This window comes from Linepithema humile, chromosome 5 (assembly GCF_040581485.1).
Source record: "Linepithema humile isolate Giens D197 chromosome 5, Lhum_UNIL_v1.0, whole genome shotgun sequence".
Classification (NCBI taxonomy): Eukaryota; Metazoa; Arthropoda; class Insecta; order Hymenoptera; family Formicidae; genus Linepithema; species Linepithema humile.
This window is the reverse complement of record NC_090132.1, coordinates 19,593,849-19,606,951: the sequence shown is the minus strand read 5'-3', so window position 1 is coordinate 19,606,951 and position 13,103 is coordinate 19,593,849. Positions and strand designations below refer to the sequence as shown.

The following is a 13,103-nucleotide window of genomic DNA, read 5'->3' as shown; positions in this document are numbered from 1 at the left end:
ATATATCCCATAATTGAACGCTGCTTTTTTTGTGTAAGCCGTTTATTTAAAAAAAAAAAAAAAAAACATGGTATTAAAATATATATATTGTACTAGGCTGCATATAACCAATGCTTATCGACTTTACCAGCTTTGTAAAATTGGTTCTTTAAAATAAACAAAAATAATAAAATACTGATTGTACAACACAACATTTTGTTAACTTGCATCAATAATTCTATTCTTTTGAATTTTGTAATTATAATCAAAATATTGTAGAATGTTGTAACAACTTAAACGAGGAAGAAGATCGGGATGTTAAATCGGACTAAAAATGTTTGTTGAATAAAAAAAAAGTGAGCGTTATCCTACATGATTATTCGACAGATGTTGCACCCTTTCGACGCGTTGATGGACATTTAGAATGCGATATAAAATTTATACGAACGTAGTGACGAGGAAAGAAGTACATAAAACGTTCGATTCGTAAATGCGAGAGTTAAGAGAGCACATATTTGTTGGAGACAGACAGATAGTGTGTCGTCATCGAGAGAGAATAAGAAAGAGAGATCGGTAAAGGTAGAGCAGCGCGAAGTGGACGAGAGAAAGAATAAATGCAAAGCCTTGACGTTGTTGGCGCCAAGAGAAACACAGAACGATGAAAGAAAAGAGAGAAACAAATGCGAGGACGAAGCACCGGTAAAAAAGGAGAAACGAATAAATACTTAAGATAAATGGATCAAAAAACTAGAGTGATTGGAAGAGAGCGAGTGAAACGTAACAAGAGACGCGGAGGAAAGAGAGAGAGAGAAAAGAATGATGAGTCAGAAGAGCACAAATCGAAGAAGAAAAATCTCCAAAAGTGTGGAAGCGCAGAAATAGAGTGCTTGTGGATAAGACGCGGTTTGAGTAAAGCGGGTAAATACGAAAAGCAAAAGAGTCCCGAGAAAATTAAAACGGACGAGTATTCCGACGCGGCGAATAAACCGCGCGCGAGCGAAGAAAAGCGACTGAGAAAAGGAGGACGCATGGGGAAAAGCCGATCGCGGGCGAGAAAGAAAACGATTTCAGGCAAATTGGAAAAATACGGAAAAAGCGACGCAAATGCCGAGGTAGAGCCTTGGTATACAAACCTTCGAAAAAAAAAAGACGAGCAGAATAATAAGAAGCTAGAAGGAAAATTCGACTGAGAGAAAACAAAAAGCTCGAGACGACGAGATCAAAGGATGTAAATGAATAGAAAGCAATCGTTGACAAGTGCGAAGGAGAATAAGAAGACGCTTCGTCAGAATAAAGATTGTTAAGACAAAGAAGAAATCAGATTAAATGTCAGAGTAAAAAATACGAGAGCCTGAAGAAAAATCAGATCAGACGATACCTTGATAGAGGAGATAGGAATAAAAATAAACAAATAGCGAAATTTGCGGGCAAAATTTCCCAGGGATTTGCAACGGGCGCAGCGTGCAGTAAGTGAGTCGGCAAAAATGGATGAAGGATAAATATTGAAGAGAGTGATAAAGCATAACGCTCGCGTGTTTTGTTAATAGTAAGTAAATACCAGTGGACGGAAGTGCCGGAAGCGTGAAATAAAATGAAAGACCGGTGGGAAATCACTAGAAGGTGCGGGACCGCGAAAGGCTGAATGCAGAGGAGACGGTCTCAAGAAGAATGAGGACTCGTGACACGTACCACTGGGAGAAAGAAACGGAAGTGAAAGAGACTAGAGCGAGATGCAAGAGAGGGAGAGCAGATATGCGGGATAAATCAGAAAAGAAGAATTAGTCTGAGGAAATGGTCTCAAAAATGTCCGAGATAATAGTTTCACAGCTTCATGCGTACAAATCACATCTTATAGCGTCATATGACATAACAATATGTACGGAGCTTAACAATGAAAATAATGAACTCTTACCGCAATGAGAGATGAGAGGTTTAATCGTTACAAAAATTTTATATTGCGCCTTGATTTATTATGTGAAATTAATTCTGGTTCTGGTCGAAAAATTACAAGTAAGAGTTGTCGAAAAACAGAGATAACGAAAGCAAAACATGGCGTCGCTAGTTTTGCAAATTTTTTTACTTGTACATTTTGAAAAAGATAAAATATCTTTACATTTAATGGAAATGAAAACAACAATATTAAATAATATTTCTCCATTTAATTAATCTTATAAACTATAAATCTTAAAAGCATAACTTTTCTCTTGTTAATAAAGAAAAAATATCTATAAAAACATTTAATTTTGTAAAATGTAGATAGCATCTGGCAATAACATGATTAAAATGTTTATTCCAAAAGTAACCAAGATTTCAAGTTTGATATGCATGTTATTTTATCAAAAATTTGGTAAATAAAATTTATATGAATTACGTAAAAATAAATATAAAAATTGTCAACGATTCCAATGTAAAAAAATGACAAAAGTCATATTCAAAATTCCTAAAACTTCGACTACAAAAGTCAAACGCAAAATACAAGGCTAAAATGCGTTCTATAGGAATGTAGATAAAAAATAACATTCACTACGCTGTGCATTCCCTCTTATTTTATCTCGTGTTTAACTTGTCGTCCATTATCTTGTCGGAACGACTCGTACGCGGATAAAATTCAAAGTGGTCCGAGAATAAAGAAACTCTGCGTAAGGCGAATTAAAGCGGAAGACAGAGGCACGGGACGAGAATGGCATAAAGAGGTAGGAAAGCGCGATGGAGGCCAAGAGCTGAATGGCGTAAGAGAAATTCTCGGGCGAGGATAAAGACCGCGTACCGGCCACGAGGACAACGAAGCATCGTCGTCGTCGTCGTCGTCGTTGGAGGTACATGGAATAGACGAGAGAGGAAGATAAAGGTGCTGCGGGCGCGGGGACGAGAAAGCAGGAAGGATAGCGGTTGGGATTTAGATTTATATTTTGCCATTGTTGCACCGCCACCGTCGCCGGCACCCACTTACTAGGTCGCATCCAACAATCCCCGTCGTCTCATCTCTTTCTCCTCCCCCGCAGCCCTCCCGCAAGAAGGTCCCGCGTCGACGTTCTCGTATCGCAAAGAAACAGCCCCGCGTCCGGATATATTGCGGTTATTGTAACGTCGATGAGAGCTTCGCGGAATTTCGCGTGCTTTTGCGATTCAAACGCACATACAGTTGCACATACGCTAGGACACATTCACGTCGAATGGTATTGCGGTACTCCTCCCAGGGAGATAAGGGCGTAAGGATATTTCGCGCGATGGATGACGGTACGAAGTTACCGAAAGAAATCGTCCTCATCGCTCCGACGAATCGTGGAAATAAACTTTTCTCGCTCTGCAGTAGCGCCGTCGTGCAGACTGATGTTCGCTTTCGAAATATTTATTCGATGTTGTGTGAGAGAAGAAGTTAATTTGTGGGACAGAATGGCTTATGCTTTTTAAGGAAATTGGATTTTCGCATTCGGATTTGTAGGAGATATATTTCGATAAAATAAATTGACTATCGTTAGTAGAATTGCGGTTTCAATTAGAATTAAAAAATAAACAATTTTAATAAAAATGTTAATGTTAATAGCAGATAACAGCCTATTCAAAGGGATTTTTATTTATTCGAAATCGCTCATGACATCATAATCTCTTCTAACTAAATTTAGCACATACAATGCAAACATGAATATTAATTATAAATGAATTTTCTATAATTATCAAATCTATAATTTTAGATTAGGTGTAATGTGTGTAGATGCTTTGTAGCCGTAAATAAACATATGATGGTCTGTGAATAGAAGAGAGATATTTTTATCATCTATTTTTTCTTAATGAGGCAATTAAGAGAGAAAAGTATTCACGAGTAATCTTAGATAAACCTGGTATAGACTGTCGTAAGATTACCGTAATATTATAAAAATATAATAAATGCACAATTTTACATATATTAAGTATATCAAATAATTTGAATAGTAATTGCAGATCTCATTTTTGCAAATTTTCTGTGGTAATAATATTTCTTATGATATAAAAACTGATTTTTTAATTTTATATTCGATAAAATTCATTACATCGTCCAGAAATTGTTAATTTTAATTAATCATGTCTCAGATATGGACACTGACAATTTATCGCCATGTAATTGAGAAAAAACGGGGTTCGCGTGATTAATAGGACGTTCGTCGGACCCACGTCAGTAATAGAATCTTACGGTCACGAAAGGGAATTGGGCGGAACATCTATTTTCGCTCGTCGTCCGGCTGCCAGAAACAGGGAAGCCAGTACTAACGGAAAGATATACTTCTTGTTCGTGCGAACGCATTTCAATTGAATGTTCAGTAAGTGGCGTTACACTGTCGCCTTGGCGAACGTTGCCCTGCGAGCGAGCGAACGGGCGATCTTTACGATGTGCAGGGCTGATGTAAAATAAATCACCGGAGAATTTCCTGGGCGGCTATAAAAATCTGCCGAAGAAACGTCACGTACCTCGCACCTACTCGATAAAGTCCTGATGTAGCCTCAAGTAAATAAATCATGAATGTTCCAGCGATAAGATTTTATTGATAAAGTTATTCGTGACGACAATACGATTGTTGGTCAAGTAGTAAAAGTCGTTTAGCGTTAGCGTACTACGCTCCATGCATACGTCTTGAAGAAAGCCCTCGTAAAAAAAAAAGAAAATAATCAGACTTGCAAATTCTGTAATTAAAGATATGTGAAAATATCGATTTCAAATAATCGATTTTAACACAATTATAAATAAATGTGCGCGACATATAAAATGTTATCATCTATCTAACTGATTGTTTATCAAATAGTTATTTTCAATTTTAAAATTCAAATATTTTATGTAGAAAATATAAAATATTTTTAATGAAATTTTTCTGACGAAAACCGTGAAACAATATGATGTTACAAAAAATTCTGTAATAACGAGAATCTATAATAATAGGAAATCAATATTAACCAAAAGATATAACAATACTGCTTTTTCCGTTTACTACGCAATGGAGAGAAATGTATAACTGCGTCGACGAAAGTTGCAGAAAATTTGATTACGCGACTGCGAGAACAGAGTGTAATTTGAGTTCGTCGTCATTTGCGAGAAAAACTTGAAAAATGAGTAAAGTACAGAATTGAATCGCGAGAATGGCGAAACGCAAAACGTGCTGGCAGAACTTCTGATTACGAGATCGCCCAATTTCGCGTACATGGTGGGAGATTAAAGATAATTAAAATAGGGAGACGCAAAGTTCGGTGAACGACATGCATTTAAAGCGAAACACAGAAATGTTGCAACCGATGCTCGAAGGATTTGAGATGAGTCGAGTTACAAAGCGATTTCCGACAGTGATGTCGGATTTCCGAAACGCGTCTTTAATCCATCCGTGTTGTCGAACACGTTTGGAAAACGTCTGAAAACACGTGGAAGTCGTTACGTCGTTCAGGCTTTATGTTGGCTTTAGCCAGAAACGTGGATTATTCAGCGAATAACGGAAACGATTTAGCACAAATCCGTAAAGAGAATGGTTCACATCCGGAGAAAAAGTTCAAATAAAAACGAAACAAGTATAGAAACAACATGAAATGTTTAAAGACAAAGATTCTTTAAATAAATTCCTTAAACAAATTCCGTAAATTTGTTTGCTAGTCTAAATATTATCTAAATTAAATACTCGACTATGTGCAAAATTTTTTCCTTGTCTAAAATAGTATAATTTTTTAAAATTTAAATGCAAATTTTATAACATAAAACAATAAAGAGAAAAATTTTAGTTATTCAAATACAAATACAAATATAAATATAATAATAGAAGTACATATAAATATAATGTTAAAATTAATTTATTAAGATATAATTGTATGCATTGAAATGTTCGAGGGAAAGTTAAAAGTAAAGGAACATTTCAGGAATTAAACCGTTTGAAAAAGTCCTTTTACTTTTCGATTTTTCTTTGTATGTTCGAAATATGTATAATAAACTATGCATTTATCAGGTAATTAATATTACATACCTTTATCTGTATTAAAGTATCAGAACAAAATTTATGAAAAAACATTGTTATGCATTTGAAAATATTATTATAAATGTTTTATTACTAAAATCGTTGAAATTCATTGAAAGAATTTCATGAACACTGGTAGTCTCTGCGAAAACCTACAACGCGATTTCAGTTCCTATATGCAGCATTTATGTGACAGTGGGTCTTCGCGAAAATATGGTCTGGAAATATGAATCTATGAATGTAAAATAATACACATCTCATATATGACAAAGCATTTGATAAAAAGATATATCGGTTTGTACCGACAAATTTGTTATTCAAATTTATACGAGAAATTCCTGTTCAACCAAGGTATGTTGAATCTTTTTCATGAAATTGCGAGTCTCTTGTACAATAATATTTTAGGCTTTAAGTGTTTAGTTTAAAAAGATTTTGTTACAGTTCTTATTGTAGATAATAATTACATGAATACTGTTGTCAACCATTTAAGAATAATCTGCTGCATTCTAGTCATTTCTATTCATAAATTATATCGCAGTTATTTAATCATGCGTCTAAAAATCAATTAATAATGGTAATTAATTTTCAAAACAATTAAGAAGAAATCTGTAACGTTACAGAATATAACAAATATTATGTTAACCATAATTTTTCATACATATTTTGAAAGAAGAAAATTATCACTTTTATAAGATTAATATAAATATAAGTAATATTGCAGCATATACACATATGCATTATTATACGAGCTACTAAAATAAAAATTACAAGAATTAATTCTTAATATCTTTGTTTGCTAAATAGAACCAGAATGCGTAACAAGGTTTGTATACCATTAGTGAGTCCATTATAGTGGCGGAACTGATTAATCTTGATGTCATACATTTATGATTATCCATATAATAGAATTAGCAGTTGCGTAAGGGTAAATAATTCTCGCTCATGCCAGGTAGCTTCGATGTCCATAAATTATTAACGCACCGCTGATTAATTATAGATGTTTCACGTCGAAAATGTATAAAAGAATCAACTTTTGTTCGCTCAGCATTCATCTTTTTTCCGCTCTATTCGGGAAAGCGAGAAATGTATTAAATCCTGATGGTCAGTGCGATTCCACAGGGAGCTATCAAAATTCATCGCGGCCATCGATCTCTCGATAACATCAGTAAACCACCACGTGGTTGCGATAAATTAGCCGGCGTTATAAATAGACTTCGCATCTGGGCAAAGTTACAATTGAAATAGCGGCAAAGGCAAAACTCGCTCGCAAATAATAATTGCGTAATAATGCAATATTTTGCATAACAAAATTATTTTTACCGGGGCGTTATTAAGTGCGTTATTATGAATTAATCGATACAAACACGTTTGTGTACGTAATTGATATCCGTCAATATCCATTATTACGTATCATTCATCATGGAGCAAATCCCGCTCATTGTCAAACTGCCAATTAAATTAAACGCGCGGATTCGAAAATATTTGATACAAGCCATATCAATGAAATAAATCGTGCCTCTGCGAAAATTCCCATAGATCGGCTATAATTTATAAGCATGTATATTGAGTTGTACAATAAGTAATTTCAAATTTTCTTATAAAGATGGAGTTATTATATATATATATATATTTTTTTTTATGCAACACACTTAAAAAATCGTGATATGGGCAAAAGTTGATTATAGCTTCCATAGACAAATATTTAACTCAAGTGTTATTCAAACTGCGCTTTGCCTAACAAAAGAGCATAGACAAATTTATTGGAAAAGCCCGAAATTATTACACAACTCAAAGTTATATAATGACTATTGATTTTTTCCTATTCCGTTTCAGTCTTTTCTTCAAGAATTCGTTGTAAGGCGACGTTGTAAGACGCAATCGTAAACTGAAATTGATCTATCGCAGGTTGCATTCGTTATCCACGACACGTTACTTTTATAAAACGAAATACACTGCGAGCTTCAACCTTATCTTCCCTTTACACGCTGATAAACATCTAGCTTGCTACGTTTCGAGAACCGATGAGATTCCGACCGAAGTTCGTGAAAATTCATCGCTTCTATGATAGATCCTAGTGCAGTTGTTATCGACTCAGCGAACACATTACAGAAGACGCAGATCCATTCGATAAAGCCTTTTGATCTATCATGCCGGCGGCGGCATCGTAGTCGGCGTTTCCCAACAAGACTCGTCGACATTGGTGTCTTCGTCATAGTCGTCGTAGTCGTCGTCGTAGTCGTCGTCGTTGTCGTGCCAGTTAACGTAATAAAGCGAGCAAATGGAATTGCCACGAACGGGCGGAGCGTTATAATTCAACTCGGGGGAACAATTTGCCGGTACAATCCCAATCTGAGTAAGGTCGACTCGCTACACAAAACCGGCCGAAACTTCTACAATAAACAACAGCAACAACGTCGCCATTAGCGTCGCTCCGCTCTAGCGACTGCGTCGCAGTTTTAGACCCGGCGTTGCGCCTGTTGCGGAATTGAACATTGTAACTTGATAACGAAAATGGATCGACCATCAAAATAGACCGATATACATCCGCGTGTATCACCATTGATAAACGGAACCAATGCGACGCAATCTCGAATTATATTCAACAAAAGTCTGTAATGACGCTACGATATAGGTATGTATCTTTTGAAATAGATAAATAAAAAAAAATGTCATATTTGCAAATGTCACAAATTATTCGATATAGGATGAAATACCTTGATGAAATTTTTTTCCAAATGCAAGATTTATCTTGGTGACCTAACTCTTCATAAAAATATGCTTTAATAAGTGATGAGAAAAATACTATATTCCAAAAAGATAACTTTTGTATCATGCGATACATTTGGTAATATAAAATATAATAAATTAAAAATGTTATAGAGAAAAATATGTGTGATATGACAAATAATGTAGATATTACTGTGTGCAGTTAATATTTAGTTGGAGAACGTTAACAATCTCAAACAAATCCGAAGCTGCCGCATAGAATAGTAACCAAATTCACTACCGGATTGTAATCCCGCTAAAATCGGTTACTGCGTATGTATCTAGTAAGTTATGAGCTCCGTTCGATAGTAATTCCGATAAGCTTTTGGTTCACGTATGTGAGTTTACGTTGTTTTACAGTTATTTGTATTGATATCATGTATTATTTCACATTCAATTACAATTCTATTATGTATGAGATGGAAAACGTAACCTTTGCAACACGTTCTGCATATTTTTCAATATTTTAACGGACAAATATTTCGAAAGATCAAAGATACTGATCGACCAGAACAAGTAGACAAAAGAAAAAATAACATTGCTCGATTCACATTGTAACTATTTTCAGAAAACAACGCGTAAAATTGCTATCAACCAAATTCAGTGATAACGTAATAAGTCCAGTATGCGAAATGCGGATTGTTAGAAATATGTGAAACCAATGGATTTGTGCATTTAATCTATATCTTGTCGGTCAATCGATATTGCGAAATTTGCGATATGGCTGACATCAGCTGACATTGAAACGCGTAATAAAAACTTTACTCGTAAAGCGAGTTTGCCAGCAACGTTTCAAGCGTTCGTACAAATAACAGTAACGCCTATTTTGTTGTGAGTTGTAACTTCCGCGCATTTCGTATCGCGGTCGGCCATACAGTGTCGAAATATTTTTGCTGGTGTTTTTCATATTCACATAACCGCCGCGCGATTATATCTGAATAATATACGTGATATGCGACGAACTCAGTGCGCGCATCCGGCAAAACTGTGACATTTCGGAACGTACGCTTTGAAAATAAAAGAAATACTTGCAGATATATTGCACGTTGCAGAAGTAAAATTCAATAAATTCTGTTTATTTGTAGAAGTCAAAAGAATATTTTTTATTATCAATGCAAATTTTTTTTATATTATTTTAAAATTGAAGTAATTATGCGCAAACTTGAAGATAAAAGTTACACACATTTTGTATATTTATTTTTCATTTCTGAGAAATTGAGTGAAATTGATTATCCCATTTTCAATACTCTGATGCACAATAGCGCATAAACGTATAGGCGGGTTATAGAAATCTTTGAAATTATTACCGGTTGAAAAGTTATTATCCACTTTTCATAAACTTCGCCCCTAATGAGAACCAAAACTTCGTGGACTCTTATAATGAAGCTGCCGAGCGCGAAGCCTCATTAGTGCGCAAACGTCCGGATTAATATCGCACCTTAAAGAGTGCTTTCTGATTGTACATACCACCTGCGGAAATATCGATTACAGAACGGCCGAGAGGCACGTGGTTAATCCACCTCGCGGATTTGCGCGGCGTCGAAACCGTTTGAATCGGTTTGTGGCATTTCCTAATGAGAACGCAAATACCGGAGAGAGAGAGAGAGAGAGAGAGAGAGAGAGAGAGAGAGAGAGAGAGAACGCGGAATTATCAGTTGGATGCGTACATTTGGATCGCGGATTCCCTGAATACGCTGGAGAGGTTTCATACTTTTTATTTCTCGTCGACGGTGGTCGAGCGTTAACAGAGCGATTGCGATTCCCGTTTGATCGATACGCTCGGCATTAACGCGTAGTAGATTGGCCGCAGAGCCAGCCATGATCATTCGTAACTTCCAAATTGTAATGATATGTATTAATCGGAATACCATCGCGTATCAAAGGTGCGCGATATCGATCAAGTTTAGTGGAATATAAGCAATGATCGCGAACGCGCAGATATGTATCATCGCACCTTTGCTCTATGGCCGACTATTGATATCAAATTAAATCTCTGAATCCTCATTGCGCCACGCACGATCCGATTTGCACAGTTATCGATGCGATGTCGATGAGACTGCTGTAAAAGCATATCTTCCAACTGGCATTTACTGCGATGCGCTTCGTCCACTTTTGATCACGTTCCCGTGTCTGATGTATTAAAAATAATCGTAGTTATAAATCTTGCATTCTATACGAATGGCCAATTCGACTGAAAAGAGTATAAAGCGGATCAAAATATTCTCTACATACGAATTACACGTGTTCTGATTCTGAGAAAAAGGGCAGAGGGACTGCGAATTATCTTGGATAAATCATGACAATCCGGAATGCTCCCCACGGCACGTGGAAACCCCCTTTGTTCCGCTGAAAATCTTATTTCACGGATCTCGCTTTGAGCCCTCGCGCCCTTGATAGATACCAGAAATTTCCTCTTCCCGTCATCTTTTCCCTTGTCATTTCCTTGACGGTACAAGCGACATCGGTTGCTGTCTCTTTTCTTTCTTAAGTCACGACCGACCATCGCCGACACAATGCATCGGTACGCCAAGTTGATGCTGCGACGCATCCCTAGCAAAGGGTCCTCTCTAGCCAGCCGGAAATTAAAAATTTTGAAGAGGCCAAGTCGCCGGATCACCGAGGACCCGCGCATTCACGCTCGATGAACACAAGTCTTCCTTCTTTTATCGACCTCGTCGTCGTTCGGCCATCCGGCCCTCGACGAGCAATATGGGGGATCCGACGGATCGTCCATCGATCCCTGTCCGCTCATCGAATTTCGTTTATCCGCGGAATCGTCCGCGATTTGTATCCGCGATGATAGCTCGACGCTGGTGGTTACATGTGTGCTTCCGGCCAATTTCCTCTCGCGGGACCCGCGCACCAGTTGGGTCAAAGGCGAAAAAGGTGAAATGCGATTTAACAGATATCTGTATGTCGCGCATTCGCGAGGATGTTACAAATTGAGCCGCGCTCACACGCCCGTGCAAGAGGAAGTGAAAAATGAGCGATCACGCGAGAAATAGATCTAAAATAGAGGAAAACAAAACATGGATGACCGAGTGGGATGATAGCATTCGAAACTGTATAAAATGCGCGTTTCGAAAATGTGGATATGCAGAAAAACTGACAGTACATTTTTATACGCTTTTCGGAGTTTCTTGCGCTTTTTTGAATTTAATTTAATCTCACAATCAGTTTAGTTATTTGTAATTTTTCCTAATACTTTAATTTTGGTTAACATTTTTTTTGCGACCTGAAATAGATTTTCATAAGATACTACTTTTTTTATTGATACAGTTATTTGCAATTTCTTACTGTTACCAGAATACCAACGTAATAATTTCCCTCATAATTATTTCGAAAGCTGCAAATATACGCGTTGGGTAAAATTTAGCAATGTCATTAAAAAAACCTACAGGTGTAACGACGGCTGTCTCGTCGGTTTCTTTCTGAAGGAGAAAATCAATTTCGGGCACATACCGAACAGATTTACACAGTAATGTAGCAAATCTATTTGTCGCAATTACGTCGAAAAATCGGAAAATCAAGTTTGCTGAAAATCTATTTCACAATTTCTGATATTACGCTGTTTCATCGCACTGACTCATTTTTTATTTCTACTATGCACTAATATGCACATTTGCATGTTAGTTTTTAACATATTTGGAGCGCATATTTTCAACAGTTTCGCAAAAACAAAAATTTATTGCTCTAATAATACGTAAACAGCAGAAGCGCAGAGAAAATACACACTACGCGGCTTTCCATTAGAAATACATTTAATCATTTGATATATTTACAATACATTTTTTACTTTAAAATTTATACTCATAAATTGAATAATATTTGTATACAAATAACGTACGCAGTTTCCTCACTATTTTTAGTTCAACGTATAATTCAAGAACTTAACGATTCTATTAAATTTAGCGAATCTTTGAGTATTTTGAATAACAATTTCTATATATGTCGCATCCACTATTTACGTAAAATTAAATAAATACATAATAATGTGTGAATTCCAAACTTAATCACATGAGATAAATATTAATGATTTTTTATTATTATTAACTCTTTTTCGTGAGAATTTGAAAAAATAGAACGTACGATTTTTCGCAAAAAGAGCCTTAATCTTATCTGAAACAATCTCAATCCGAATAAATAACACATCGCCTGCAAGCTCTCGTCGATTTTTCGAAACAAGCGAACGGCCGAAAAAGCTTTCCGGCGATAATCCAAGTACACTAACATTTCCGTGAACAAAACGCCATTTTCACGATCCGTAAAACCGGTTCGACGCGACTCGATCGTACCCTACCTACCCTACTCTTTAAATCGTGATTAACGGAGCAAATCCTGCGCCCGCGATCGACTGCACTCATAAACGGATGAAATCCTGCACTCATACGAAGT

The 13,103-nt window shown here is 36.4% G+C and overlaps 1 protein-coding gene across 15 annotated transcripts in view; it reads right to left on the bottom strand.

Annotated features, from left to right (window-relative positions):
* Dys (Dystrophin) overlaps positions 1 to 13,103 on the bottom strand; it is a 419,847-nt gene that overhangs the window by 73,503 nt on the left and 333,241 nt on the right. The gene's annotated exons all lie outside the window — the stretch shown is intronic.